The sequence below is a fragment of the Amblyomma mixtum genome, chromosome 3 (genome assembly GCF_055824585.1).
Source record: "Amblyomma mixtum isolate Tamu chromosome 3, ASM5582458v1, whole genome shotgun sequence".
Taxonomy (NCBI): domain Eukaryota; kingdom Metazoa; phylum Arthropoda; class Arachnida; order Ixodida; family Ixodidae; genus Amblyomma; species Amblyomma mixtum.
Genome location: NC_143014.1, coordinates 39,991,474 through 40,019,341, shown reverse-complemented (window position 1 = coordinate 40,019,341; position 27,868 = coordinate 39,991,474). Strand labels below are relative to the sequence as shown.

Here is a 27,868-nt window from a genome sequence, read left to right as displayed (position 1 = left end):
GGCATTTGGCGCTTTAGTTGTATCCGACTGCAGGGGAAAAAAAAAAATCAGGAGAGTGCTGCTTAATACAAATGTGTATTAGCGTTGCGCACCTACAGCGTTCACAGTAGGTCCAAAAGGAGCAAAAATTAAAAAGAGCTAATGTCAGAAGTGGGGTTCGAACCCACGCCCTCTTTCGAGGACCAGAGCCTAAATCTGGCGCCTTAGACCGCTCGGCCATCCTGACTGCGATGTGGCGGTTTATATGACCATATATTAACTCTGTGCAGGTGCATGTGCGTACATGTACGTACCTGTTCAGCTGATCTTACCTGTGCTACACGGGTACTTTCGAATGACATCTGAGTCGAATGGCATTCGAGACTTGGAATGGCATTCGAACTCGACGGACTCCCGCGGTGCTACACGGCAGTTTCCAAACGCATTCGAAATTCTCAGCTCGTTTTCAGTGTACAACGACGACGACGGTCACACTAGTCCGACAACGGCACTATCACGGTGTACAGCATCATGTGATTATAGTGAACTATCTAGTTTACTATAACATGATTGTAGTGGGACAAGTTTTTTGGCTAAACGACACCGACGAATCCGATCGGCGGACGGTCAGCCTTCATGCCCTCGGGAGTTCGGCGGCTGAGCGAAAACACGCTGATGAGGGGACAGTGCGAATACATGCGCGCTTATACATTATCCGTATTGGAAATAAGCGAAACGAACGGCTATATTTCACATGTGCACACTTGGACACTCAATAGCGATAACCACTTGCCAAATCAATTTCAGCCGACGACGACTCCGTTCCCTTCAGCGACGACTAGGCCTAGCGAGTCCGCAAAGTTGGATCGGTGATTGCGGTGGTTGTGAAGAACGAATTCACAAGTTTTAGCAAATGCAAATGGTCAACGAGTGTAGTTTTGACAACAGTCACATGAAATCAACTATTGCTTACATCGCAGGAAGCGCATACGATGAACGGGAAGCGGCGGTTTGACTCGAGCTGCCGAGCAGTGCTTTACGGCCAGCAGCAGTCGTCGCCGTCGCTAGCTTGTGACTAACAAGTTAGGCCATATCAGTTAGCGCGAACGGTCACCAAACATACTTCTGGATAAAGTAGTTTAAAATAAAGTACTGGACATGTCGGAGGAAGCCGGGAAAATTAGCGAGAAGCGCCGATCATCCGATGTCAACAACCCGGCTGTCAAGTGTTTCCCAGGCGAGCGATCGCGTCGGCGCTTCCCACAGATTGTCGCACTGCGTAAACAAGCACGGGTACAATTGGTACAGAAGAGAAGAGATTATTTAATAGAACTAAAGCGCATATTTCGTTTTGTGTCTTGCAAACGAGCACAAGCTGTTCATACGAAGCGATGTAAACCAATGTAAACAGTAGTATGACTGCAGTCGTCCTCATCGGCGCACTCCTGGGGAAATTTCATGCACACGCGGTAAATGTTCATCGGTGTACTATCTGCAAGCACTCACTTAGACGGAACACGAACAATTTGCTAAACAAACAGCAGAAAAAAGCGAGTAGCGGGTATCGAAATGAACAGCCACAGAGCCGAAAGCAGTCGCGCAGCGGTGGGCGGGGCGAAGCGACGGAGGCGGCGACGGCTATTGGTTGGTTCGGGCTGTGTCGCGTTTCGAAGGCATTCCAAAATCTGGAATGTCTCCGCGGAGCTCCTTCGACTCGAATGTCATCTGAACCGAATGCCGTTGAAAAACTTCGTGTAGCAGCGTTAGTTCGGCAGTCGAGTCGAATGACATTCGGTTGGAAGGCATTCGAAACGCCCGTGTAGCAGGGGTATTATTATTAGATTACATTTTGCACTGCAGCAAATACTCCGCCTGTCCTCTCCCTGTACCCTCCTCCTCGTCGCAACGCTGAGCACGACCGAGCGCGACCGAAACGCGCGCCGGTTACTTAAAGGGACCCTGAAATGATTTCGATGGGCATATTCTAGTGCAACAGATATGTAGAGGTGGGCTTTGTGGGTATAAGAGTCAAATTTGAAAGCGCCGCTTAGACCCATAATTTATAATGAATTTTCAAAAATCGCTGCTCGCAGCAGCTAGCAACCGATTAGGGCGACATACTTCACCGCGCGTGCCCTGCCCCCATGACGTCAGTGGCCAGAAGTGCCAGTCTTCAAGGTCGCCCAATCTGACCACTGACGTCATCGGGGAGCGGACGAGGGGGTAAGGTGTGTCGTCCTAATCTCTAACGAGCTACTGCGAGCTGCAATTTTTAAGCATTCATTCTAAAATATAGGGTCCACGCAGAGGTTTCAAATTTGACTCGTATACCCACGAAACCCACCTCTACTGATCTGTTGCACTAGAATATGGCTATCGAAATCATTTCAGGGTCCCTTTACGTAACCGAGGCGCGTTTCATATGACCGATCTGCACACGCGCAAAATCCTAGCGGCGACTAATGAAAACAATCTGCACGATGGTTTTCGACACCGCAGCCGTAAGAAACACATGGAAAGCGATGAAAACGAAATCACTGCTGCCAAGTATTTGCATGCTTTTATTTTTTAATGCAGGACTGCTTTTAGCGCTACATTTCAGCCTCTCTTTGTGCACAGAAGTTTGTCCGTTCGTCAGTCCATACCTGAGATGCAATAGCGTAGACGTGTACCGGTTTTACTGGACGCACACGCAATGACATGGATGGAGCTGGGCGAGGGCACTGTGCGTGCGCAGGAGGCGTCCGGTAGAACTGGTATACGTCTGCGCGAATACGTCTCGGGTATGCTAAAAACGTCTAATGACTACCTCCAACTACGCCACTATCACGGCCGCGGGCAGATAGAAGGCCATTGAAAGAAATAGATGCGAAAGAAAATATTGAAAAAAAAGGCTTCTCCCAGTAACCTCAACAGCCCAAATGATTGCTGCAGCTATACAGATACACTCAATGCCACCCATGTCAACAGGCATGCAGGTCATAGAAGCTTATGCAAAGGGGCAATTGCTCATGTAATAGTTAGCTCGCAATAAGTATGACAATAGCAATAGGAGCATTGGTGAACATTGAATTTAAGGTCGTACGCACCGTAGCATTGCAGTAAAGACTGATATTAAACACACCCTACGAGAGGTAAATTTTATCCACTTATGAATGCATAATATCCTCATACGATCAAAGAGACACTCCTAGAGTATTTGAAAGCGCTGCAGCTTTTTATGCTTTAGGAACACGCAGTTCCTTCCTTTGTAGCATTTAAGATCCTTGGACGAAACAGCTCACCTACAGCTCATTTCAGTATTCTGCTCTGAGCAATGTGCCACATTGAACTAGTGAGCAAGAGTGCGAAGTTCGATGCAAATGACCAAAAGTTGCATCAGTGTGTCCGAAATTTTTGTGTCGCAGGGCTGTACTGAGCATGAATACAGTGTTCGCTGCGTAAGCGTATAGCTTGTGCTGGGTGACTGCACTATCAGTTGGGCTATTTCTCCATAACGTTCCCCCGTCCACCAATTCAGACACAGAGACTGGCGTGGTGTGCTGCAAAATGAATTTAATACTTCGTTTTAGTAGGCCGACAGCTGAAGGATACTTTTATTTTCTGGCCATGACTCGCCAGTGACCGCGTGGTGTAAAAATTCTTTTGTACACTGTCGGTTGACATAATTAGTTTCAGTGAACATGTAGCGCGATGCTTTGCAAAATTCTCGGTTCCGTCATTAATCGTTGAACCGGCAGCCAACGGAACAGGGATTTTTGCGTGTGGTCAACAGGTAGTAGTAATTGGTGATTAATGATCGAGTCGGTTAATAGACTTGCTTACAGCCTAGTTTCACCTCCACAGTCCTCATCCATTTTATCCCACTCCCCCCTAAAAAAATGCACAACAGACAAGTTCCTGTACTAAGCCTAGGACGCTTATACAGGAACTCGTAATAACTGGTCTCGTCTTCGGCGTTATTCTTCGTATTTGGCATCAAACTTGTGCTAAACCCACGTAGGTTAGGTTTGGTTTAATTACGATGAGTGGCATGCCGTAGCTCTCCGGCTGGACACCTAAACCACGCCGTGAAGGAAAGGCGAGGGAGAGGAGCAGATGCGGCAATTCTAGTTTTTATTGTTGGGAAGCACTGTTAGGATCCTACCGGGCGAAATCAAATGTGGAACCAGGCCGCGGCGGTCGCGTTTCGATGGAGGTGAAACGCAAAAGGCGCCTGTGTGGTGTGCAATGTCAGTGCACGTTAAAGATCCCCAGGTGGTAAAAATTATTCCGGACACCTCCACTACGGCACTTCTGTCATCCTGTCTTCTTTCACTCCCTCCTTTATGCCTTCCTTTACGGCGCGGTTGTCCACCGAGATGTAAGACAGTTACCGCGCCATTTCATTTGCTTAAAAACCAATTCTTACGTGAATTCTCTGAGACAGTCGCGAAAGGGAAGGCGAATAACTGGCTTCGTGGATCAAGGTGCACCTCAATCGCGCTTTGAGCTACGTGGCTGTAGTGACAGAGAGATGTGCGCCGCTTACCTTGGCATTGAAAACGTTGTGGCAGATATGCGGAACTGGTGTGGGTTCACCTGCGAAAGTAAGAGGATATTCCTGTGCTGCTCGCCTGCCCAGCGAGCGTGGGCAGGTCAATTAATAATGAGACCGCTGCACCACTGCGCCAGGAATTGGTAGGAAGACTCCCAGGGATCTATCACTGTAGAGAATGACCGATTACGCATGTATGGACATTAACCCATTATCGCTATCCGAACAACTGCCATCCGTGAACACTGGATCTGAACACCGAAACCGAAGTGAAAACTGAGTTGTTAGCGCCCTAATTCGTATTCGGCCTATCTATGCAAATTAACCATTTTCTTTTTTAGTTTAGAGCACACATGGAGGAGCCAGCTTTGTTCAAAGGAGGCGGTGAGCAGCTTGCCAATGAAGACGCCCGCATGGAAGAGAAGCTGGGGAGTGCCTCGGACTTGAGTTCACTGCTCTGAAAGCCTTACTTTGTATTAACTCCATCTCACAGAAAACCTTTCTAGTATTAGTAGCTTTTGCTTGATAAAGAGAAATTTTTCGACGCTTTTTCTAACGCTGACTGGCCATCTTTTACTGCTACGGATAGTGCACAGCAAGTATTTTCTCCGTTTTTACCACTTCTGCCATTCTACCTTCACTGTTGATCTCACAAGCAAGGAAAGAAAAAAATATTTTTGCTTTTCCGCTAAATCCGTGGATAACTGATAAGGCCGTGCTCAGGCACGAAAATTATCAAATAATAAGAGCAATTTAAATCAAACTGCATAATCGATATTGAAAATTCTGCAACTCTGTCAGCGCACTACTGAAGAGGTCGAAAAATGGCTACTGCGAAATGAAATAACCGAATGCGGTAGCAGTACAAACTACAACTGGTCAAATCCTCAAATCTGTTTTTGACCACGAACTGCAGTCACAACAGTCTATCTGACATATGTATATGGAGATGCGATTAATGACAGCCCTGAGTTGATAACTAACGCTTTCAGAAGCTTCTTTGTAGATAATGACGCCGCTCATATCAGTTATTCTGAAAATGAATATTGGTTTGGGGGAACTGAAAGGCGCAGCAACTCACTTCCTCGTGCACACCTCTGTCGCGCCGCGACGGATGGAATAATGGTGCGAGTTAACGAAGGAAGAGAGAGTTGCCCTATAGTGGAGGGCTCCTGAATTATTTCTACCGTCTGGGGGTCCTGAACGTGCACTGACATCGCACAGCACACGGGCGCATTTTTGAGTTTCGGCTCCATTGAAACGCGGCCGCCGCGGTCGGGTTAGACGCTGTACAGTGTGTATGCTGCAAAGCGTGTACTATCTCAGCCGTCGCCGCTATTCCTTTGCAAGGTACAGCCAGGAGTCAGGAATGGTTTCACGTACACAGTGAGCACTTGTATCCTGTGCGAGGCGCACGTTGTGACCAACGAAGAAAATCGCAAAAAGCTCTCGTCCAGACGCTTGTTGCTGTGACGCATTGCAAGAAGAGCCCAAGTTTCAAATGCTTAGCGTCGAAGTCTGTACACAGAGGCGGTTACGAAGGCAAGGCGGGCTGTTCCGATTGAATATGAAGAACTCCGTGAAAAACTCCGTGAGAATTGATTACGAGAGAAGGGCACAGAGAGGGGCATCACTCTAGGTGGACACTTCCACCGTGCCGTGAGGAAGTGAAATAAGTGAGAGAGAGAGAGAGAAAGAGGCACCGTGCGGAGGGCTGCGAATTAATTGCCACGACCTGATGTTCTTTAACATGCACTGACATCGCCTTTCTTTAACATTTCGCCTGAAGCTGAACGCGTTCGCCGCAGGCGGCATTTTATCTCTCGTTTTCGCGCTCAGCAGCTGAATGCCGCAACCACTTAGCTAAACCGCTCCTTGAGGATAGGGAGAAAGGCGGTGAAAGAGAGAAGAGAGAAATAAGTGAAGGTGAAGAGAGTAGGCTGCGAGGCCGCGAGGCTGACTCTTGAGCGCGCGAATATAACACGTTTGCGCAAGCCTTCACCGCACACGGGATTCCACTCCACTGGAAGATGGAGTGGGAGGGTACGACCGAGGGATATGCAGATGGCCTCACTTTTGCTTTCTTCCTCGTCCTCACCTTTAAAAATTTGCGCTTCTTTCCTTCTTTCGCCCTCGCCCACCCTTGGCTTCGACTCCCCATCGTACTCACCTTGCAAAACATGCCCGCCCTGCCACGTCCTCCACTCTAACCTTTAGTAGCTGCAAAGCTTGAGTCTGCTCTTCGTATTGCCAACATACGCTGATATTACCGAGTAATAAACGCGTAATGCAATTTCTTAACGCGTTCTCTGGGCGCGAAAATTCTCTACTGTGTCTTACGAAACTTTTCGGCGTCATGAATGCGTATACATATAAGAGTATCGCCGAACTTGACCATATTAGCTTCTATAGTATGCGTGCCTTACGCTACCTCATGCGGCACTCCGTACTACAAGCAGGCATTAGGGCCTGCCTGTGTGGAGTCTGGCCTACCTAAAAATGGCCTACATTGGACTAAATGATAATCTTTAAAACCTAACATTCACGCTAGCCGCAGTGACTAAGAAGTTGATTATTGTATTTTAGTTCACAAGTGTTGTTAATTGGGCTTGTTGGTTACCAATCATAATTGAAACAGCGCAAGGACTCGACACAGTGAGGAAACACCACGAGCGCTCGTGGTGTCTCCTTATTATGTCCCGTCCATGCGCTGTTTCAGATATGGTCTGTATTTTAGCTATTTCGGCGCCCGACGGTGTCAGTTATGTCGCTTTGTGTGCCCCTGACCACATAACTCATGTGAAGTGGATCTTATGTACGTACAGTCGGGGACAAAAGTCTCCGAACCACGTGTTCCTCTAACGAAGCCGACAGCTCTGCTATTAGTCGGCGGCTGGAGACCACACTTGTGGAGGTAAAAGTTAAATTTTTGTTCTTTCATCTCCACCAGTGCGGTCTCCAGCCGCTGTCTGATAGTAGCGCTATAAGCTTCGTTTGAGGAACACGTGGTCCGGAGACTTCTGCCCCTCACTGTACCTGCAGTGCCTAACTTTAAGAAATCTGCAATGCTTACTTTCTATCACCCTGTATAACGTCCGCATTGAGAGTTTATTCATGAAACAAGGATTTTAAAAGTTAGCTAATTAATCTTTACTAAATAATTAAGTTTCCATAACGGAAACAAAAATACTGCTGACTAGACCATGCGACTCTCAACAGCGCTCAATTGGTTCCACTCGCCTAGGACTCTCCGTATTGTTTAAAACCTTGTTGTTGTTTTTTTAGCTGGGGCATCCGGTGTATCTATTCCAAGAATAACCTATTACTGCAGACGCCGGAATGCGAAAGGGCACCAGGAACCAAAGTATTGATGAAGTCTGGTGCAGTTAGGCAGTACTACTAAGTTGCTGAGAAGTGCAGCCGTGCTATAGGACTGCTAAAGCCGTGCACTATGCAGGAAATTTTGGTACAGGGGGAAAATTGTCAGCTCGAACGTAGAAGCGGAATTAATTCGCGAAGTAATTCGAGACTTGTGCGTGTTTGTTTGCTCTCGTTGTGCACTTTGTTAACCGTCCTGCACCATACATCTTCTAATACCAAGCCTGCGACGTGAGGGAAGTTCCCGAGAAATACCTTAACAGCGTTTTCAAACTCGGCTAGTTGGTTATCTGCGTAGCCTTGCATGAAGAATTGGATAAAATAGCGCAACGGAAGACGAGACAATAGAAGGACAAACACCAGCGCTCGTCTCTTGTTTCGTCTTCCGTTGCGCTGTTTTATCCAATTCTTCAAACATGCACCAACCAGCCCGTATTTCGCCTCTTCTGGTAGTCTTGCATCTTGGCGCTTTTCAGAATACAGTCCTGGGTATACTGAAAGCACGCTCACATTATTGAGCGTGCTTTTCCGGGTAGATATTGGGCTGAACCAGATTTATATCAGGTTTGTTCGTGCCAGGTTATATGGGATGTTGAAGCGGCGTGGTGGTTCGCAACGGAACGAGAAAATCCCGGGGCCGTATTTTGTAACCTTTTGTTTCTCTTTGTTTAATCTTTTGCCATTGGTCGCGTCATCCCGGTGACGTAAGCCCTCCTTTGTTTTGTTCCTCTCTCATTGGTCGGGGCTCCCAGTGACGTAAGGCGAGGTGGACGACAGCACCAAAAGAAAAGTCCCTCCTGCTCGCCGTGACACGACGGCGGAAGGGCGAGCGTCGCTGCTGCTATCAGCCCGTATCAGAAATTCGCCGTCAGTGGCGTGACATCGGGCGCCATTGCCAAAAACGGAAGGCGGCTCAACAAAAGGAGCCTCCGTGTATACCGCCTGAGGGATGGCAGAAAAGAAGACAATACTTCACGTCCTCTAGCCCCTCAGCTTGTAGCGCCGAAACTATCGCGTAGCCGATAGCCGTGCTATCGCGCCTGGGTTCCTTCACCAGATTGTGAGAAAACTCGAGGGTGCGCGCGGCGCATTTGCTGACATCTCATGCAGCAGACAATGCCGTCGTATCCTCCGCCTCGCTCTTTCGGTATGGTCTAAACAAACGAATGTCCATTGCCGCAGAACAGGCGAGAGCCCACCGCCTACGGTTGCCCTGCTTCGTCGATAGCGCCTTTATGTTTGCGTCTTGCGTGCTTATTCTTTTTTAACGCTCCACCAAGTGCGATATCAAGATGGATATGATTCCCGCCCTTGCTCTCATCCAGAAGAATATTTAGTGCAAGGGAAACGCAAAAACAGACCGTCAGTCAGGCTTTTATTTAACTTCGCTCATACAAAGTGGTAGTGGCGAGAATAAAAAGAAAACATAGACTGCTTGCATGACGGGCCGCACTCCTCCTACAAGTCAGCAGCATGTAAGACGACTATGGCGCTCCAAGTACCAGTGCCGCCTTTCGTGTTCCTTCTTTCTTTCCTGCTATTTCGCGCTGCTCATTGAGAAATATGCTTCAACAGGCCCGGCTCAACATCTTCGTAGACTTTTAAATGGCAAGGAAAGCACAAAGGTAATGAATAAATTTGTCTTGAAATTACCTCTTCGAAGTTATTCGGAGCGTCACAACATTACTCAATCCTGAAAATAATTCACTGCTTCATTTCTAAAGTAGTATGCGCTGCCAATGAGTGGCAGGTGCGAGGAGAGAAACGCACCGTGACAGACAGTTTTAACGAACTTCTGAAGCTTATATTCATGTGTCACAAGGGAGAAACAGCGCTTTACTGAAGACAACAAGTGCAAAAGTGAGGATATTTAATGAGCTAAGAATGAAGTAAAGGCAAAAGCCACCTAAGGGGCCATTTCCACCATCAGGGGAAGCATAAAAGACGGAAGGCCAACGTACGCACGTACAAGCAATTAGGAGTTCTATGGACACGAACTAGCACTTGTGAATAATTTTGCACCAAGACGCAGCTCAATGGTTCGTCAATCAGTCGGAATAAATTTACTGTGGAAGTCAGATTAAGGCCCCAAAAGATGGGTCGTCTGCTAGGCCAGGGCTCGCTGGTTATCCTCACGTGAAAGTTGTCCGTCGATGCTCATTCATGATCAAATATCAAGAAAGCGGGGAAAATAACGAACAAACACGTTTCTTTACACAGACGAAAGGGCTCATTTTGCCACCTTTGCCCTTTCCACCCCACATCCAAATTTGCCTCGAAGTTTGGTCGCTAGAAATTCTTTTGTCTACACCAAGCCTACAAGCCTATTTAGAACCACTGCCATCCGTTTCGCGTGTTCAGAATATGCGGCCGCGGTAGCCACGTTTGGACGGAGGCGAAGGGTAATCCCTTAATCTACGAGAAGAAAACCTATAAGCGTACCCTAAACGTATGCCTCCCGAATACGAGTAGGATGCTTTTTAAAACTAGCTCCGAGTTCCAGTGTGCGGTATGCCTGAAAGTCAAAGTGTAGTTTTGTCAAGTAACCCACCATTTAGTTCTTCTTCGACTTAGTTCCATTTTCCTTTAGTTCGTTTTTCCATTTAGTGCGACTTTGCACAAATAACCAAAATCCAATAAATCTGCTCCTTCACTGTTTCAAGATTTCTTTTGTTTGCACTTGAACCGGTCAAATATCGCCAGCCTCTCCTGCACAAACGTATTAACAGCATGGAACGTAAGACATGGTACCGCGCCGAGCTGGTTTAAACTAAGCGTCGGCACAGCTCCTTCACCTAAGCAACGCGCGAAAATGGTCTCTGCCTGACGAAATTCGTTAAAAAGGTTTCTCAGAAGCTTGAAGGCTGCAGTTGAAGTTTTGCACGCAAGCGAGCACCGCACTTTCAACCACACGATGGCCCATAAAGACGGATTTCGCCGGCTGGTGTTTTTTTCCTGGCTTTCGTTGTTGTTAACTTTCCGAAAGATTAAATTTTTTTTTTTATTCTAGGAGTCTGCCATGACAGAAAGAGAAAGCAGCGGACGTAATTCGTTTAGTTGGAGTTTCAAGGCTCGTTAGAAATGAACTGATACTTACAGCAAAGCTGACTTTGGTCATGAAACAAACCGTTCCTTAGAAAGGAAGGAGCGTGGGGGGGAGGGGGGGGGGGACATAAGAAAAGAAAGGGGCAGTAGCTGTATCGCTCATGGTAGTCGCCTGAGCAGAAGTGTCGATGAAAGGCTTTGTGACCTGATAGCACAGCAATTCCGCCCAAAATCAGACCACATGACTTTATTTCTTGCCGCCGCGGTGGCTCGGTGGTTATGGTGCTCGGCTGCTGACCCGAAAGATCCTGGCCGCGGCGGTAGCAGTTAGAAGGAGGCGAAATGCGAGAGGCCCGTGTACTGTGCGATGTCGGCGCACGTTAAAGAACCCCGGGTGGTCGAAATTACCCGGAGTACTCCACTACGACTTCCCTCCTACCTTGAGTCGCTTTGGGACAATGAAACCGATAAAACGAACCCAAACTTAATTTCCTAAGGGACCGTTTGGAGTGTTACAAAACGAATGAGGTTATATAAGATCGAGGCCGCAGGAGGGACCATTACCCACCCAATTAACGTAGCTGTCTCGGGTGAGGGGTGGGATTGCTGTTCAACTAGGCACTACAGTGTCCTACAGGTGAAGGGCTGTTTGTAGAAACTGGTTTTCTTTTTGTCCATCGCTTTATTTTATGAGCGGCGGCCGTATATGTTTCATTTTCTGGATTAGGGACGTGTGCTACATTCACTCCTTTGTTGAATGCGCAACCATGTCGCGCGCAAGTGACGCGTATTTCGGCAATAAACACATGCGCGCTACAAGGACGCCATCGTTCTATATGTAGCCACACCTTATGTGTCTCCTGCAATTTCGATTAATTATGCTGGCAGCCTTGTAATTGGCGAGCTGGTGATGCAGTCCACTGAAACGAGATAGTTGGCCTTAAAGCTCATGCCCGTCACTTGCCGAACGAAGATGGTCTACAGCACCCCGTCAGCACCACAGGTTGTGACCTTCGCGATTCCCCTTTCTCCACTGTTTCGTGCTTCAGGTTTACGGTTAACTGCTGCAAGCATGCGCCGCCAATGCCGAAAACCGTGAAAGGGTCCCGTTTCGACATGAACTTGGAGTAAGTGCCGAAGCATTGACTGTGGTTCGTGCAAAAGCACGGTCTCTGAGTAGTTGGCGAAAGTCGGGTTGGGGGAACCTGGCTTAGGGCAATGGTCCCCAGAACTATGCTCATGTTATTGTTCTAGTTCCTGGGGTCATATCTGGCTAAGAGCAAGCCCTCGCCCTCTACGGAGAAGCTCTCGCAAGCTTTGAGCCCCACATGGATTTTGAATCCTGGATAAACTCCTGCTGCTAAGAAAGGAGGTATGCAGACTTTCAACATTTACACAGGGGCACTCAAACTACCCCTAACCTTTGTTTGCAGACAGGAGCAGCGGAAATGCAGACGCCAATATGTAAAGGAAAGTGATTGCGTTGTCATTACAGCCCCAGGAGCATACACACCACGGCTAACTATCTTCACCGCAATCCTCGTTACACAAGCCGGGTGTTTCTTTCTCTCCTTTTCTCTCTTCGCATTCGTCACCAACTGTTGACAAATCACACAAGCATAAGAGTGCGCGCTACGCCCAACCACGTTTTCGCTTCATCTCGTCATGACACCACCTGAAAGAGCCGCCAAACAAACGGCAAAGGCTCTCGATACGCCTGCAGCCGGCAATTTTGTGCCGCCAACGCCGCCGTTCCACAGACGCAAAAGCGCTCAGCATACACACCCAGCTCTCACGACCGTTGCATGTTCGTTGCATGCCGAACGCAGAAAGCGCGAACTCCGGTAAGGCCCGGCGTTGATTGCCTCCAAAGTTCCGCGATATCAGAATGGAGATATTCAAGCTGATGAATGCTGCTTGTTCGTCGTTCACTGCTGTCCGGAATATATTTGCATCGCATAACCAACCAGTATTTGCTTTGTCGACTAACCTCATCAGCAAGCGTTGTGAAAGTAAAGCACGATAGGGTGCAGGCACGTTGATGCCCTTTCTCAATATTTTATTTGTATGAATCACGTCAGATCAAATGAAATCAAACATGCGATCCGCATGTCAAAATCCTCTGTCCGTCTTCAGCTTCCACCAAATTGGAGGAGTCGGCTGCAGGCTACTGTCTGGCGTCTTATATATCGCTTTCTTTTTGTACCGTAAGTTAGCTTCAGTAACCATTTTCTAGGGATGAGGATAAGATGGTTCTCCTACTGAGTTCTCTGGAATGTTCATTAAAAGCAGGAAGTATCTACTATCTAGAAAAAGAGCTATCCACTACTACAAAAACTACTATATACTATCTAGAAAAAAAATAAGAGATTGCGCAGCATCTCATTGCCACAAAGCTGTTTTGAAGGAGAGACGTTCGTCATTTTCAAAGGTGCGGCACTTTGAAAACGGATCTATATTACTGCAGTTGTTTGAGTTTGTTTCGCCTAGTGCGATTTAATAAGCATACAAGTACGTTTGTTATAGCTGGCCGAAGCTTACTATTTAGAGAAAATGGCCCAGTTTCCTTAGTGTATGCCTCTTTTTGACCAGCAAACAGGCAACAATCGAACGCGCCAACTCAGCGGCGACGGTCGCAAGGTCACGCCTGCTGTAGTGCCAATCCCCACCGGGCATACAACGCCCAAAATGCGTGGGCTAGGCGCGACAAAGCGCTGCAGTGGCGTCCATTCTGGCAAACAGGCTCAGCGAATGGATTTGCTCCTGAAACGGCATCCACTACGACATGCACCACAGGTGAAGCCTACGGGGTCGGCGACTCGTTTAAAGCCTCCCTCCCTAAGTAGGGAAAAGGGCTGATCCAAAAAGCAGTCATGAAAAAGTGCAAGCGCTGGCGACGCCCTGAGGTAAAAGTAGGCTAAAGTAGAACCGTTCGTGTCGTAAACACGTTTCGTTGTCGCTGAAAGCGCGAGAGTTTTTCTGACGCTACCACCGAAAGACTAACAGAAGTCCAGACGTCTGCGTCCTCAATCTCCTCAGGTGCAAAGTGGATAGACGCCGTTTCATTTGTGCCACTGGTGCCCGCGGCGCATTGCAGACATAACGTAATACGTTAAATGTGAGCATTCGCATACTTCTCGATGGAGTCATTGTATTTAGCGGCGCATTCGCCGGCCTCATTTTGCCCCAGTACCACCTATACCCAGTTAAAGCCTAGTGTGTAATTAGCGCAGCTTTGCTTGCCGCTTCCAAAGCCTCTCCCTTTCCCACTTTTAGCCATAAATGAGACCAATGAACTGTGACCCTTTACTTCAATCAAATTTTCGTTTTCCAGCATGCAGGAATTTTTTCTTTCCGACTAAGTGCACGGCATGGCACTTGAAGGCAAGTACGCTGGTAGTTCCTTCAGTTTTTTATTAGTCGCTTCTTGCTACTGCAACTTGCTCGATAAAACTCTATCTATAGTCAGCATTCGCATCCGTCAGACACCAAAACACCACCGGCTTCTGAGCGGGTGGGAGCAACTGCATGTGCCCACAAAGTGGACGATGACATGCTCCGTCTCACATCTAAACCCATGAAAATGTGCAACAGCATTCTGGCTGAAAGAAAAGAAAAGCACATTCACGCAACCCCTGCAAATCACAACCATCCTGAAGAAATCAAAATGACAAGTGAACGACGTGGGGCAGGTTACATGTTACCCTTTTTCTCAATATGTCGAGGCTGGGAACGCAACAGTCTGCCCCGAAATTCAGTTCACATGAGGTTGCCCTACAGCAGGCCGCGCGCACAAATAGAAATCAGCTCGCGCTCGTCTCGAAAAACTGGAACCTATAGATTTGGAGTCACACTTGCACAGTGGCGTTGACAAACAGCTCTGAGGCTGAAGCAAGAAGCTGTCTTTATAGGATAAGAATTACTCATTGAGACGGAATACCAGCCCGCCCGCGTCCTTCACAAGCGTCAATGGACGCAGCAGTGCCTCTCCAACACTGCTCGATGGGGGAGAAGTTTGCACGGTTTCTGTAGCCGGTGGTGCAAACGCAAAGAGGGCATACGCCGATCGGCCGGAAATGAAATGTCTCAAGAAACAGCTGGTGATCTTTTTTCACGTATAGAGCAGCTGGCTGCAGCAAATATGAAGTAATAAGTCAGTTCCTTGTTGAACTTTCTTTCCAGGTACTTCTTTTTGTTGCAACGGGCAGCACGCATTTATCTTCAAGAGCGGTATACTACTCAGGCCGGACCTTACCTTCCTTACTTCTACTTAACCGAACTTCTCCGCTGCCTGTGTTGTCAAGTGTACCAGAACTATTATTTTCCGTGCCAGAGAGCGCTAGGTTCATACTGTTCAGAGAATAGAGGTAGGGTGCCAATGCATGAAGTTGGGCAAGTTGGTTTTGCATTCCAAGAACTTAGCGCACAAGACGGAACGAGAAGAAGAGAGACGATAACACGAGCGCTCCTGTGGTCGTCCCTCTTCTCGTCCCATTTTGTGCGCTAAATTCTTGGAATAGAGGTAGTACTTTTTTTTTTCAGCCGTATACAGAATCGTTTAACGCCGCATTGTCTTTTTCATCACTGAACACTGAAGGTATTATAACCATCGCTTCAGCAGACGGAGCACCTTTAATTTCCCAGTCTACGTTGAATTGGTTTGTTTGATTCCTCAAGGGTCTCATGTTGAGATCTTATATGAGGGTATTCGAACCTCGATCAAGATGTAGTGCCTCGCAGAGCCCGACAGCTAACAAAGGCGATGCACGCACGAATGCTTTCGCTTAAAGCGTCTAGATAATTTCACTCTTGCAAGAGTATACGTGCTGACATCCAGGCAACTGTAGAGTGTCAGTGATAAATATTTGAGGGCGGTGCAGTAAGATGCAGTGGTTATACAGTTTAGTATCGGCCGGGGGATGTGATAGAGCAGTTCACATCGTGACAAAGTGTACAGAAAAGAATTACGGTCGCCGTAGTAAAAGCGATATCTTCAGGCATTCACCTTTAAGCACGAAGCGAGTTTGCCTGGGCTTAACAACAGAGAGCGACTGCACACCTCCAACAATTGGTTTTCCTCTTTTTTGTGTGTGGGAGCTTCCAAAGCGTGTAGTCTACCCCTAGAACCACTTTTAACGCCATTATTGCTCTTAGAAACATGAATGATGGCCATCCTTCTTAAGGATTTGAAGGGGGTGGTCTAAATTCGGAAACTCACCTCACGTAAAAGGACTTCTGGACTGGCTGGTGATCGAGCGCTGACCAATAGTGATTGCCCACAAGAATCACGCTGGTCAATGAAGAAAACAGGCTTACGTAACAGAAATTTTGTGAGCAGGTAAGTGCAAGTGTATATGCAGAAATGGAGGGATATCAAAGACGGGGCGTATCGCAGGGATGAGCTGCCACAATTGAATTCTTCGCGCGCAGCGTAAACTTGGAATTGATCAAAATCATCTTCAGGGTGGAGTTTTCACCTCTAGATGGCGCCTTAAGTTGCTGCTCCTCTCAATATCCCTATATTACATACTTTCGGTAGAAAATTACAAACCATGAGCAACGGCTTTATATGCAATATGCGTCCTGACAAGACGGAGCGAAGTGTATGAGGCTCCTTTGTTGGCTATTGAGTAAAACTTCTGCTAAATTTATATCGACGCGCTTCTCTGTTCCCCCCTCCTTTATCGACAGTCGAGTGGTATCCCGTAGATACCCGCGAGGCCGTTAGTATAACGCGATTTGAAATTTATCCCATTCGTTCCGGCTAAACCAGACCAAGACATTTTTCCTGGCGTGACGATCACTTAGTCCGCAACAAACATGACGGTGCCGGATCGCCGAATGCTTCGGCTAGCTAACCTCATGTATTCGTTGCAGCATTCTTGCGAAAATAAACCGTGTTAGAGTAGTTTCATCCGAGTAGGTTAAGCCTGAAGTGATAACCTTTAAGTTGCGTTAGACTAGAGCATAAGATCGTTCAGGCAGAGCGACGTTCACGAACTCGGGTGATGCGTCGTGATCGAGTTGCAGCTCGCTTCGCCAGCCACATCTTGCACTGCATGCGCAGCAACTGGTGCAAGCACGGCCGGCAAACACGAGGTGTGTCGAAAGTGTAGCGTAATCGTGGTGACGCTGGGGTTTCCCTCCTGCGTCGTGCTATTGCAAGCGCGCTTGGAAGTCCCATTGTCAGGCTGAATTGGCATCCGAAATCAAGAGTTGTTGGGCTATACCAGACTGAGGCTTCACCTGCCGCCTCTTGCGCATTTTGTGCTTGCAATAATTTCATATTCCCAGCTCTACATGTACCGTCGTTACCCTACTGTTACTCTTGCTTTCTCGGTCGCGTCTGAACTCTCGCTCCTACCCCGTGCTCAGTTTTCATTTAGGAGAGCGATCGGGCGTTTTTTTTTTTGGTTTGAAAGCAGGAAAGAAGAACAGAGAGAAACAGATTGAGCACAACCTAACATACAACAGCAATTCGTACTTCCAGAACTCTGTCATTTCCGCTCATTTTAAATGAACCTCATCTGGGTTATAGATTCAGCTGCTTCCGCATTCATTAAAAGTATCTGCTCCAGTGACTCCGAGAAGCTGCCTCGATCCATGGCGCTGATCGGCCTACTGTGCCGTATTTACTCGCATAATGGATGCACCCCCCTACTTTGTCTACCAAAAAAGTAGGTGTTTTTCTTTCCCTCGCGTAAGGGACCCACTCCTTCCTTTTGGCGCACAGTTTACTGAGAACGACAGGGAATGCTAGCAGGCGCCCTTTTTTGGACACCGAAACAAATGGGCAATATTATAAAGCCACATCTGTTTATTGTGAAGGCTACTATACCTGAGCCTAGCAGATTTATTTATTTATTTAGTAAGGAACCCACAGCGCCGTGGCATTACAGTGGGGGGGGGGGGGGGGGAATGTACAACAAGAAGCACACATGACACCTCCGCTCGCAGGCAGAGTTACAAGCACAAAACTTTCACCATGTACATCTCACTTCAAAAGAACACATCACAATCGCATCACATCATTAAAGAACGAAAGAACGCATCATTGGATGTCACACTCACAACATCGCTCGGTAGTCTGTTCCATTCTCTAATGGTTTTCGGAAAGAAAGACATTTTAAACAATTCAGTTTTTGCCGCAAATTCGCGGACTTTAAAAACATGGTCAACACGGTTGGATCTATAAAAAGGCTCCTGCACATACCTTTCGCGTTCAACCCGAACAGTTGAATAATAAACAGCATGAAACAGCTTCAGACGCAACTTCTTTCGGCGCGTGTCAAGCAATTCCCAGTTGAGTGCATCCTTCGTACGCGATGCACTGTAACGAGCCCCGCGTGTGCCAGACACGAAACGAGAGGCAATGTTCTGCACCCTCTCCAACTTATCTTTATCTCTAGCAGTAGGCGGGTCCCAGACAGTGCACGCGTAGTCCAGAACCGACCTGACATAAGTCTTGAATAAAATGTCACGACATGACAGTGGAAAAGTGCTTGCATTTCGGCGAAGAAATCCCAAGTTTCTGCATGCTTTAGCAGAGATATAATCGACGTGACGGCGCCAGCTCAAATCAGGAGTAAAATAAACGCCTAGGTATTTAAATTCGAATACCTGTTCTAACATTGTGTTCCTAATAACATATGAATACACATCAGGGTTTTTCTTTCTTGTAAACTTCATATGGACAGTCTTGGACAAATTCAAATTCATATTCCATTTAACGCACCACTCTGAGATTCTGTTCAAATCTTCTTGGAACATTTCCGCATCTCGATCACTAGTGACAACACTATAAAGAACGCAGTCATCCGCAAATAACCGCATTTGAGATACTATTCCGTCACCAATGTCATTCACGTAGAGCAGGAACAATAGTGGTCCTAACACGGAGCCCTGGGGAACACCAGACACAACCTGCACTCTTTGAGACTCGGCGCCATTCATAACCACAAACTGCTGCCGTAAACATAGGTAATCTTTTACCCATGATACCACTTGAGGGCTAATATTGTAAAAAGACATTTTTTGAATTAGTAAAGAGTGCGTCACGGTATCAAAGGCCTTTTTAAAGTCCAAAAACACGCAGTCCACGCTAAGTCGCCTGTCCAGTGCCTCAGCCAAATCGTGCGCAAATTCAGTCAGCTGCGTAGTACACGACAGGCCCCTTCGAAAACCATGCTGACGAGGATTAAACAATGAATGTGCGTCCATATGTGCTGCTATACTGGTGAACAAAATATGTTCGAGTGTCTTGCACGCAACTGAAGTTAGAGATACCGGTCTATAATTTGATACAGTGTTGCGAGGGCCAGATTTGTAGATTGGCACAACACTTGCAATTTTCCAGTCATCTGGAAGGCAGGATTCTTCAAGCGATTTTTCAAAAATTATCTTTAAGTAGGGTGCAACCGACTCAGCACACAGTTTGTAGAATTTGTTTGGCAAGTCATCAGGACAACCAGCCTTAGCAATCTTCAGATTCTGCAACAGAGACTGTATACCGTTGATGCTGATCACAACATCATCCATAACACTCGCCACTGGCTGGAAACTCGGGGTATTCATATCAGCATGTTCGATTTCAGAGCTGAAAACAGAGCTGAAATATTTATTAAAGAACTCAGCTTTTTGTGCATCATCCTCAACAAAGGTGTCACCAGAAACAAGAGGTGGTATAGTTACAGAGTCTTTTCCATTTCTCTTTACATGTTTCCAAAATTCCTTTGGATTTTCTTTTAATTTCGTCTCCATTGAAATGCCAAACGAATTCTTTGCAGCTGCAACAGCAACTTTCATTCTTCCGGCAATTTCCTGAAGCTTGAACCAATTTTCACGCGTCGGATTTCCTTTAAATTTAACGTAAACACGTTGCCTTTTGCGCGTAATACTGCGTAGCTCCCGAGTAAACCATGGTTTGCTTTTACTCCTCCTCTTCGTTAATATCCATGCCGGAACAAAGCACTGCCTCAGTTCAAACATCTTATCCTTAAATCTAGACCATAGTTCAACCACTCCAGAGTTATCGGCATGCGTTTCAAAGATCGATCGGTACTTATTCAACTCTTCGTTTATCTCCCTTACGTTTGCTTTTTCATAGTTATATACTCGCCTATGTACTGTACCAGCGCTCCTTACATGTTCAACTTTCATTTCACAAAGCACAGCACTGTGATCGCTTATTCCAGGTAGCACCTGAGTGGAATTGACGAATTCAGGTTGATTTGTGAACAACAAATCTAGGATGTGATCCCCACGTGTCGGTTCCAGAACCGTTTGACGCAATTCATAAAGTTCAACCAAGTTGATCAGTTCTTGGCAGGAGCGACTCGTAAAGGACAGGAAGTGAGGTTGATGAGTCCAGTTAATGCTAGGCAGATTGAAATCACCTCCGATCACCATAAAATCTGTTTGAATTGCGTCAACTGTCCCCGCCAGCTGCGCAAACACATCAACTGATGAATCAGGCGGGCGGTAGAACGAACACACAGTTATAACTTTGTTGTTATTAAGCACCAGTTTACACCATACAGCTTCACATTCATCGGCAACATTTATTTGGTAAGAAGAAATTGAAGCATCCACAAGAATAAATACACCTCCTCCATGCAAGTGTCTGTCCTTTCTATAACATTTAAAACGATCTGGGAATACTTCACCATCTGCAATTTCATTTGCTAACCATGATTCAGTGCCGAGAATAACGGACGGCTTCACCATATCAATTAGAGCTGCAAATTCATCAACCTTGTTTTTAATGCTACGGCAGTTAATTACGAGAAAGGAAATAAGCGTTGCATTACGCCGACACCGTCACTCAACCGCTCCTACCTCCTTTGTAGCACTGGCCTTATCACCTACTATCGGTACGACCTCATTTGTATTATCATCAAACAAGTACTTCTCGCCGTTTATAATAAGAGTGTCATACCTGAGGCTGATCTTGTCGCCACTTTGTTCACGTGATTTTGCGAACTGCCATAGAAACTTTCTCTTTCTACGTACTTCCTCAGAAAAGTCCTCTGAAATACTGACATCACTTCCTTTTAATTTATAAGCCCTCTTTAAAACCTTCTGCTTGTCAGCGTATGAGGCGAAAATCGCTTTTAAAGGACGGTTGCTACCAGACTTGAATCTGCCTAACCTGTGAGCAATTTCTAGTTTTACGGATTGAACTCCTAATTTCGAATTACACACGTCAATTACGCATTCTACTGAGTCCTCATTTGACTCGTTTGGTTTTGTATCCTCGACACCAAAGAAAAGCAAATTGCAACGCCTCCTCTGGTTCTCCAGATGCTCAACCTTTGCCATTACTGAACTCAACATCCGCTGCTGATCTTCAAATCGTTTTTTCCATTCACCAACTGAACAGTTCATTTCATCAAAGCTCGCTATTCTTGACTCTATCGATGCAATACGGCTGCCGAGGTCATGCATGGCTCTCTTACTTTCAACTTGGGTCAGTTCTATTGCACTCAACTTGGCCTTAATCGTATCTTGGCCATCTAGGAGCATCTGCAGAGTTTCTGCGGTAGACGGACCTGGGTTAGGCTCAACATCACCACATAGAAGTAGCAGCAACAGATAAAAGGAAATACGACGCAATAACCGAAAACGACGACGCGAGTAACCTTTCGGTTGCGAGTTAGTTCTGAAACAAGCAAATAACACATGGGGTGGAACAGAATGAACAGCCAATAAGAATGCACCCTGAGGAATCCGAGGACCAATAAAAATGATGCCTGGTCACGAGTTGTTTCTCTGTTCGGTCCTCCATATTACTGATTGTAGTAACTTTTTGCGGTTGTACCTCGCGTTGAATGCTGCGAATTGTGCTAGAGTGAACTATAGCTGTGCTCTCGTACGTCATCATTATGGACGGCTGCGTGAGTTACGGTTTTAAGATAAAAGTTGTTAGCTGTTCTTTAGAGCGCTGAAACCATGTTAATTGCGTTTTTTTTATATATATATACTTAGAAATCGCATCCGGCAAGGATAAGTATTTATTCAACCATTCTACTTTGTGCCCCCCCCCGTTTTAACCACTTCCAATCTTTTCCTGAATATTTTACCCCCCGTAATGAACGCACCCGCCATATTTTCAAAGATTTTTTCGGAAAAAAAAGTACGTTCATTATGCAAGCAAACACAATACTTTGAAACAGATCGTGCTGTTCATTTCGTTTGCAGCAGGCGATATTGAGGGCGAGAGGGAATGAATGAATGAATGAATGAATGAATGAATGAATGAATGAATGAATGAACGGATGAATGAATGAATGAATGAATGAATGAATGCGAGAGTGAGTGCTTGTGTGATTGAGTGGGTGAGCGCTTCAGTGAGTGAGTAAGTGAGTTAGTGAGTGAGTGAGTGAGTGAGTGAGTGAGTGAGTGAGTGAGTGCTTGTGAGAGAGTGTGACGAACGAGCGAGACAGTGAGTCAGACAGCCAGCCAGCCAACGGGTGTTACGGCGGTTAAAAAACCTTCTAGTCCAGTAGGACGTACTTCCATGCGCCGAGCAAGATGCGATGAGACGTTCGCCACTGATGAGCGTTCCCTACACAATGCTCTCTCACTGTTCTCCATTTAACTCAGGCTGCAGAGCTGCGCTCCGCCGCCCCCCTCCGTCGCCAGCCACACGAAGGGTGAGCTCGCAGCCTCTTGGCGCAGCTCGTCCGTGGGGTTAAAATTATCCCTGCGTGTAATGATGTATATTTCGGCCAAGGGCGAAGGGCCCTCTGCTCGACAAGCCCTCTGGTGGTTTCGCTAGAGGGTCCCCGTAGCGAGCGTAATGCCTTTAGGAACTATCAAACAAGTGAAAATTAATATAACTACTGTCACTGCCCCCCCTCTTCCTAGGATAAACTGGTCCACAAAAAAGAAACTTACGCCCCGCAATGAAGAGCTTCTCCGTGTTACTCGACGCCGCTGTTCGTGGCGCAGGGAACTAGCCCAACTTCTTACGTTAAGAACACCTTCCGCCTCCACATCAAGACGGCAGCGTTTAACCTACTCTTCATAAAATTGTCTGCTTATACGATCGGGCAAATGTCAAGACCAGTCATTTCCAGATTTCTCTCTTACAACTTGAAATGCAACTTTTCTGAATGGCTGAAAGGAGAGGATGCTTTGGAACCCACGACAAGGTGATCAAAGTGATCGGCTACGAGCGCGTATGAGTACAAGACAGGTCAGGCGGCAGAACCCTGGAACGCACCGCAGAGCTTACCGCAGAATTCCGTGCCAGTAGGCAAGCCGAGAAGGCATGCGCCCAGGTAGGCCCTAAAACAAGTAGGGAAATTTCAGAGGACAGAGCTCCAACGACGAAGGCCGTACTTTGTAGCGGGAAGAGCGCAGCGGAGTGGAGATGTATAAGGACTGTAAAGCGACAAGAGACTAAGAAATAAAAGAGAAAGAAGGAAAAGCTAAGGCATTCGAAGCCAGGAAACGAGCGGTCTATCAGGAGCCTGGACACATCACAAGTTGTTGCCGGAGCCCGAGACTTGTCTTTTTTATTAGTAGATGCTAATTATGAAAACACGTGTCTGCTAGAGCTATACTTACGAGACATGCACGTTAATGGCAAGCCTGGGCATAGCAGAGAGATTTAGCATACTGGAGACGTATTAGCGTAGATGAATGCCGGCTTACCGGACACCGACTGCGCATGCGCAGTGGCATGGGAGCTGACAGGCAGGGCCACTGGGTGTTTGTGCAGCCGGCGTCCGGTAAGCCAGTATACGTATCCGGTACGCTAAATCTCTCTAATCTGGTTTATGGTTTATGGGGGTTTAACGGTCCAAAGCGACTAAGACTATGAGGGACGCTGTAGTGAAGGGCTTCAGAAATTTCGACCACCTGGGGTTCTTTAACGTGCACTGACATCGCACAGTGCAGGGGTCTCTAGAATTTCTCCTCCATCGAAATTCTACCGCCGCGGCCGGGATCGAACCCGCGTTTTTCGGGACAGCAGCCGAGCGCCATAACCACTGAGCCACTGCGGCGGCTAAATCTCTCTAATCTACTCCACATACGTTACTGCAGAGGATTTTACGAGGCAGTGCGCGTGGATTAGGGCGGTGATCGACGAAAGAAGAATACATATGTTTGCCAATCGCCCGAGTGAGGATCAAATCAAGTAACTTTATTTCAGCCCCGATAGTGAAATTTCAATACTCGTGATGCTACAGGGTGCTCGCGAAAAGCCTGTAATGGCTTTACAAAGGCCAGAACCCCGTTCAAAAACCGATTCAGAGTGGAAAAAAAGGAGAAAAACAAAGAAAAGCCTTGTAAGCGACGGCTTTATATAGAGACCACGTACATTTAGGTGACTGACTAAAACTGCGGGCAGAAAACTGCATATGTTAACCATAACTTGAGCAACGATGCATAGTCTGTTGTAAAGATTAGGCTGACGCGTTAACGAAGGCGTTAAAGTGTTTGTGACAGTAAATACTTCAACATTTGGCGCGCATATTTTACAGTAGAGATGTACGGAGTCTTCCCAATCTGACTGATGCGTGTGCTGTATGTTTTTGCACGTAGAGCCAGGGTTGCAAGTTTTTCTAGGAAAGGGTCATTATTTTCACGACAGGCGTGATAACGGTTCAATAGAATTGTGTTAATACATCGGTTGTGAAAGGTAATTAAATATATGTTTTCTGTGTGTGTCATAGGGTGCTTTAGAATTTATTCTTACAGCTTTTCCTGCAGTCGACAGATTTTGGACAAGTTTCTGCCAGTGCATGTGCCCCATACCAAATAAGCATAAGTTAATGTGGATTCGAAAAGGGAATTGTATAGAAGTAATTTAATGTGTTCTGGTAGAAAGTAAGGGCACTGTGTAAGAATACCAACTGTTCGCGAAAGTTTCGAGTGAGCTAGGTCGGTATGTGTGTTCCACTGCATATTTTCTTCAAAAACAACACCAAAAGTTTTTATTACCGGTACCAAATCTATGACTGAAGGGCCAAGGTGCAGGATAATATTTGAATAACCTGGCTTATTTCTCGGGTGGAAAAGAACTGATTTTGTCTTCGAGACATTTATAGTTAGAGAATTTGACTCCAGGTGTTCAGTGCATCAAGCACTGCATTCGCTGTTTATACAAGCAAGGGTAAGCTATGATGTGAGACAAATAAACTCGAGTCACCGGCATAAATAACAATTGAAGTATTTCCATCTGATAACAAGGTCATTAATATATAAGTTGCAGCCGCAGCGGCTGCTCAGTGGTTACGGTAGTCGGCTGCTGACCCGAAACATGCCGGTTCGATCTCGACCGCGGCGGTCGCATTTCGATGGAGGCGAAATTCTAGAGGCCCGTGTACTGTGCGATGTCAGTGCACGTTAAAGAACCCCAGGTGGTCGAAATTATCCGGAGCCCTTCACTACGGCGTCCCTCATAGCCTGAGTCTCTTTGGGGCGTCCCAAGCAGCGGCCGAAGAAGGATTCCCTGTGGAACGCCGTGTAGTAATGGTTTGAAGCTGGAGCGAGAGTTGTTTATGTGCACCCTTTGTGGCGGTATTGAGTTGAAAACGGTCCGAAAACAACCTCTGAAAGCACAATATTCCAATTTTTTTTAATAGTGCGGCGTAATTTGTTCTATCAAATGCTATTAAAATAGTCGATGAAAATTCCAAGTGTATACAGTTAATGCTCAAAACCGTCAAGAAGGATTTCTTTTCCCCTACCAAAGTGCTTTCTGCGAACGTTTTTTTTTTGTAAACACAGACTGACAGGGTGTCATGATGTAATGCTTGGCTGTCAATGATCACGTTCTTTCGTGTATTAGTTTTTAAACGACTTTGGAAAATACAGGGAGCATTGAAATAAGCCTATAGATAGAAATGTTATTTTTATCAGCACCTTTGCAAATTGTATTAACTTCAACTACTTGGAGCCGGCAAGGAAATTTGGCCGCATGAAAAGATTTGATTACGAATGTGCTCTAAAACAAGGGCTATGATAGTAGCAACGTATACGCCCATGGTAGATAGAAAAAGGCTTTTGTGCCATGGTCGATGGACAGCCTCATACAGGTATGCCGTAAACTGTCAGCCAGAAACCATACACCAAATTTTCCTCCACTGTAGGATGCAGAATTTCCGTTGGACACCTTGCAGCTCTCTTTAAAAAAAGACTCCCGTCACGCCGTATGGGATACTGTTTCCACCTGTCAAGAATGAAGGCTATACGTGCCATACAACTTATGTTGCTCTGCCTCCACAGCGTATGGAAAACGAGAATGTGGAAAACTGATGTGGATGCTCGCTCAGCGAGGGAGCACTTCATCGAAAGTGTGGTTTGTCTAAAGTAAGTGTATGAACCGCAAAGCGAGAAACCATGAATGGAACCCGAAATGTCTTTAAAAGAGCAAAGGCAAAGTTCGGCTGCCGTTTTAACGTTATTGTATTGGCCTTGCGAGATGTGATTAATTGTGCTTGCTTGGAATTAGCAGGTAATAAAAAATTGCAGTTTAATCTGTGCTACACCTAGGTTACCCACAGTAGGAATGCATGCGTGCCCTTCAATGTTTTCCTCTCATGCAAACACAATGAACATAAGGAAGGTTGTCCCTAAAGAAACCTTTATGCACTGGGCCTGCTGGCACAAACAAGATCAGATAGTTTAGTTACCAGTCCAGCCTTATTCGGAGCCTAGACCCTCCGCAGGATTTGAAGGAAGGAAAGGCGCATAACTGGCTTTCCTAGTCTGCGGACACCTTAACGACACTGTGAGAAAAAAAAACAACGACCAAAAGCTTCAGTTGCCAGCTACCGTTCTAGTTTGTCATTTTATTCGTTCTCATTTCTGCGTCACAACAACCCAGTAACACGAACGATCAAAGTTGCAAACACGTGCACTAGGTGGCAACTGAAGTTTTTAGTCGCTGTTTATATTTTTTTCTCACGGCGCGGTTGACGTGTCCGCCTACAAATGCGCCTTTCGTTCCCTCAATTCCAGCGAAGGGTTCTTGGATGCGATTATATAAGGCTAGACTGGTAACTAGACTGTCTAATTCGCTTCGTTCAAGGAGACGCTGGTTTCGTGACGTCACTTGAAAGCCCGATTATGCTGGGCTGGGCGAGCTGAGGAGGAGCATCTTGGAAAATTCAGCGCAACAAAGGGACGAGTACAGAGAAAGAAGACAGCGCCTGTCTGCGTCTTCTTCCTTTGTACTGGATTTTCCAAGATGCATTTGTAAGCCCCAAGCGAAGACGCAGCAGCGTGTGCAATATGGCTGCTTAGATTCATCGCCTGTTATCGGCCACTCGGCGCAAGGATTCCTTTTTAATTTCATTTACTTCCTGCGGTCGGTCAGGCAGCAGCAAGGAAGGAGTACATCGGTGCTGGCACAAGCATATTTATAGACTTTTAGTGCGAAAGCACTCATACAATCGTCAGAGATGAGCAAAAATCTTGCTTGTGCATTGCTCAACGGGACGCCAAGCAGCAAGAATTTGGCCCAGGACATCCACGAAATATGACCTAGGCCGATTTGGACCGATTCGGGCGAGCTTGAAAGCTGGCCCTTCAGGGGACGCTCGAGAAGGGGACGCGCGGTGATGTGTGCCGCCTTACTCGGTTGCGAGCTACTGCGAGCAGCGATTTTTGAAAATTCATTATAAATTATAGGGTCCACGCAGAGCTTTCAGATTCTAATCGAATACCCACAAAGACTCTCTAAAGATCTGTTGCACTAGAATATGCCCATCCAAAATCATTTCAGGGTCCCTTTAAGCTCGGTGCGCTCAGCGTTGCGACGAGGAGGAGGCCACAGGGAGAGGACAGGCGTATTCATTCCTGCAGTGCAAAATGTAACCTCACCAAGTATGTTATAACTCAGGCGAACAGGTACATGCACCCACATACACTTGCACAGAGTGCATATATGTTCATAAAAGTCGCCTCTCCGTA

General features: G+C 46.6%; 1 long non-coding RNA gene and 1 other non-coding gene across 2 annotated transcripts; both read right to left on the bottom strand.

Annotated features, from left to right (window-relative positions):
• On the bottom strand, positions 1-22,580 carry LOC149349816 (uncharacterized). Its single transcript, XR_016289421.1, has 3 exons — positions 22,454-22,580; positions 4,511-4,560; positions 1-27 (listed from the first exon to the last, which is right to left on the bottom strand). It is a non-coding gene; the product is annotated as an uncharacterized LOC149349816 (long non-coding RNA).
• TRNAL-UAG (transfer RNA leucine (anticodon UAG)) lies at positions 143-226 on the bottom strand. Its single transcript has one exon. It is a non-coding gene; the product is annotated as a tRNA-Leu (tRNA).
• Positions 22,581-27,868: the final 5,288 nt, after the last annotated feature.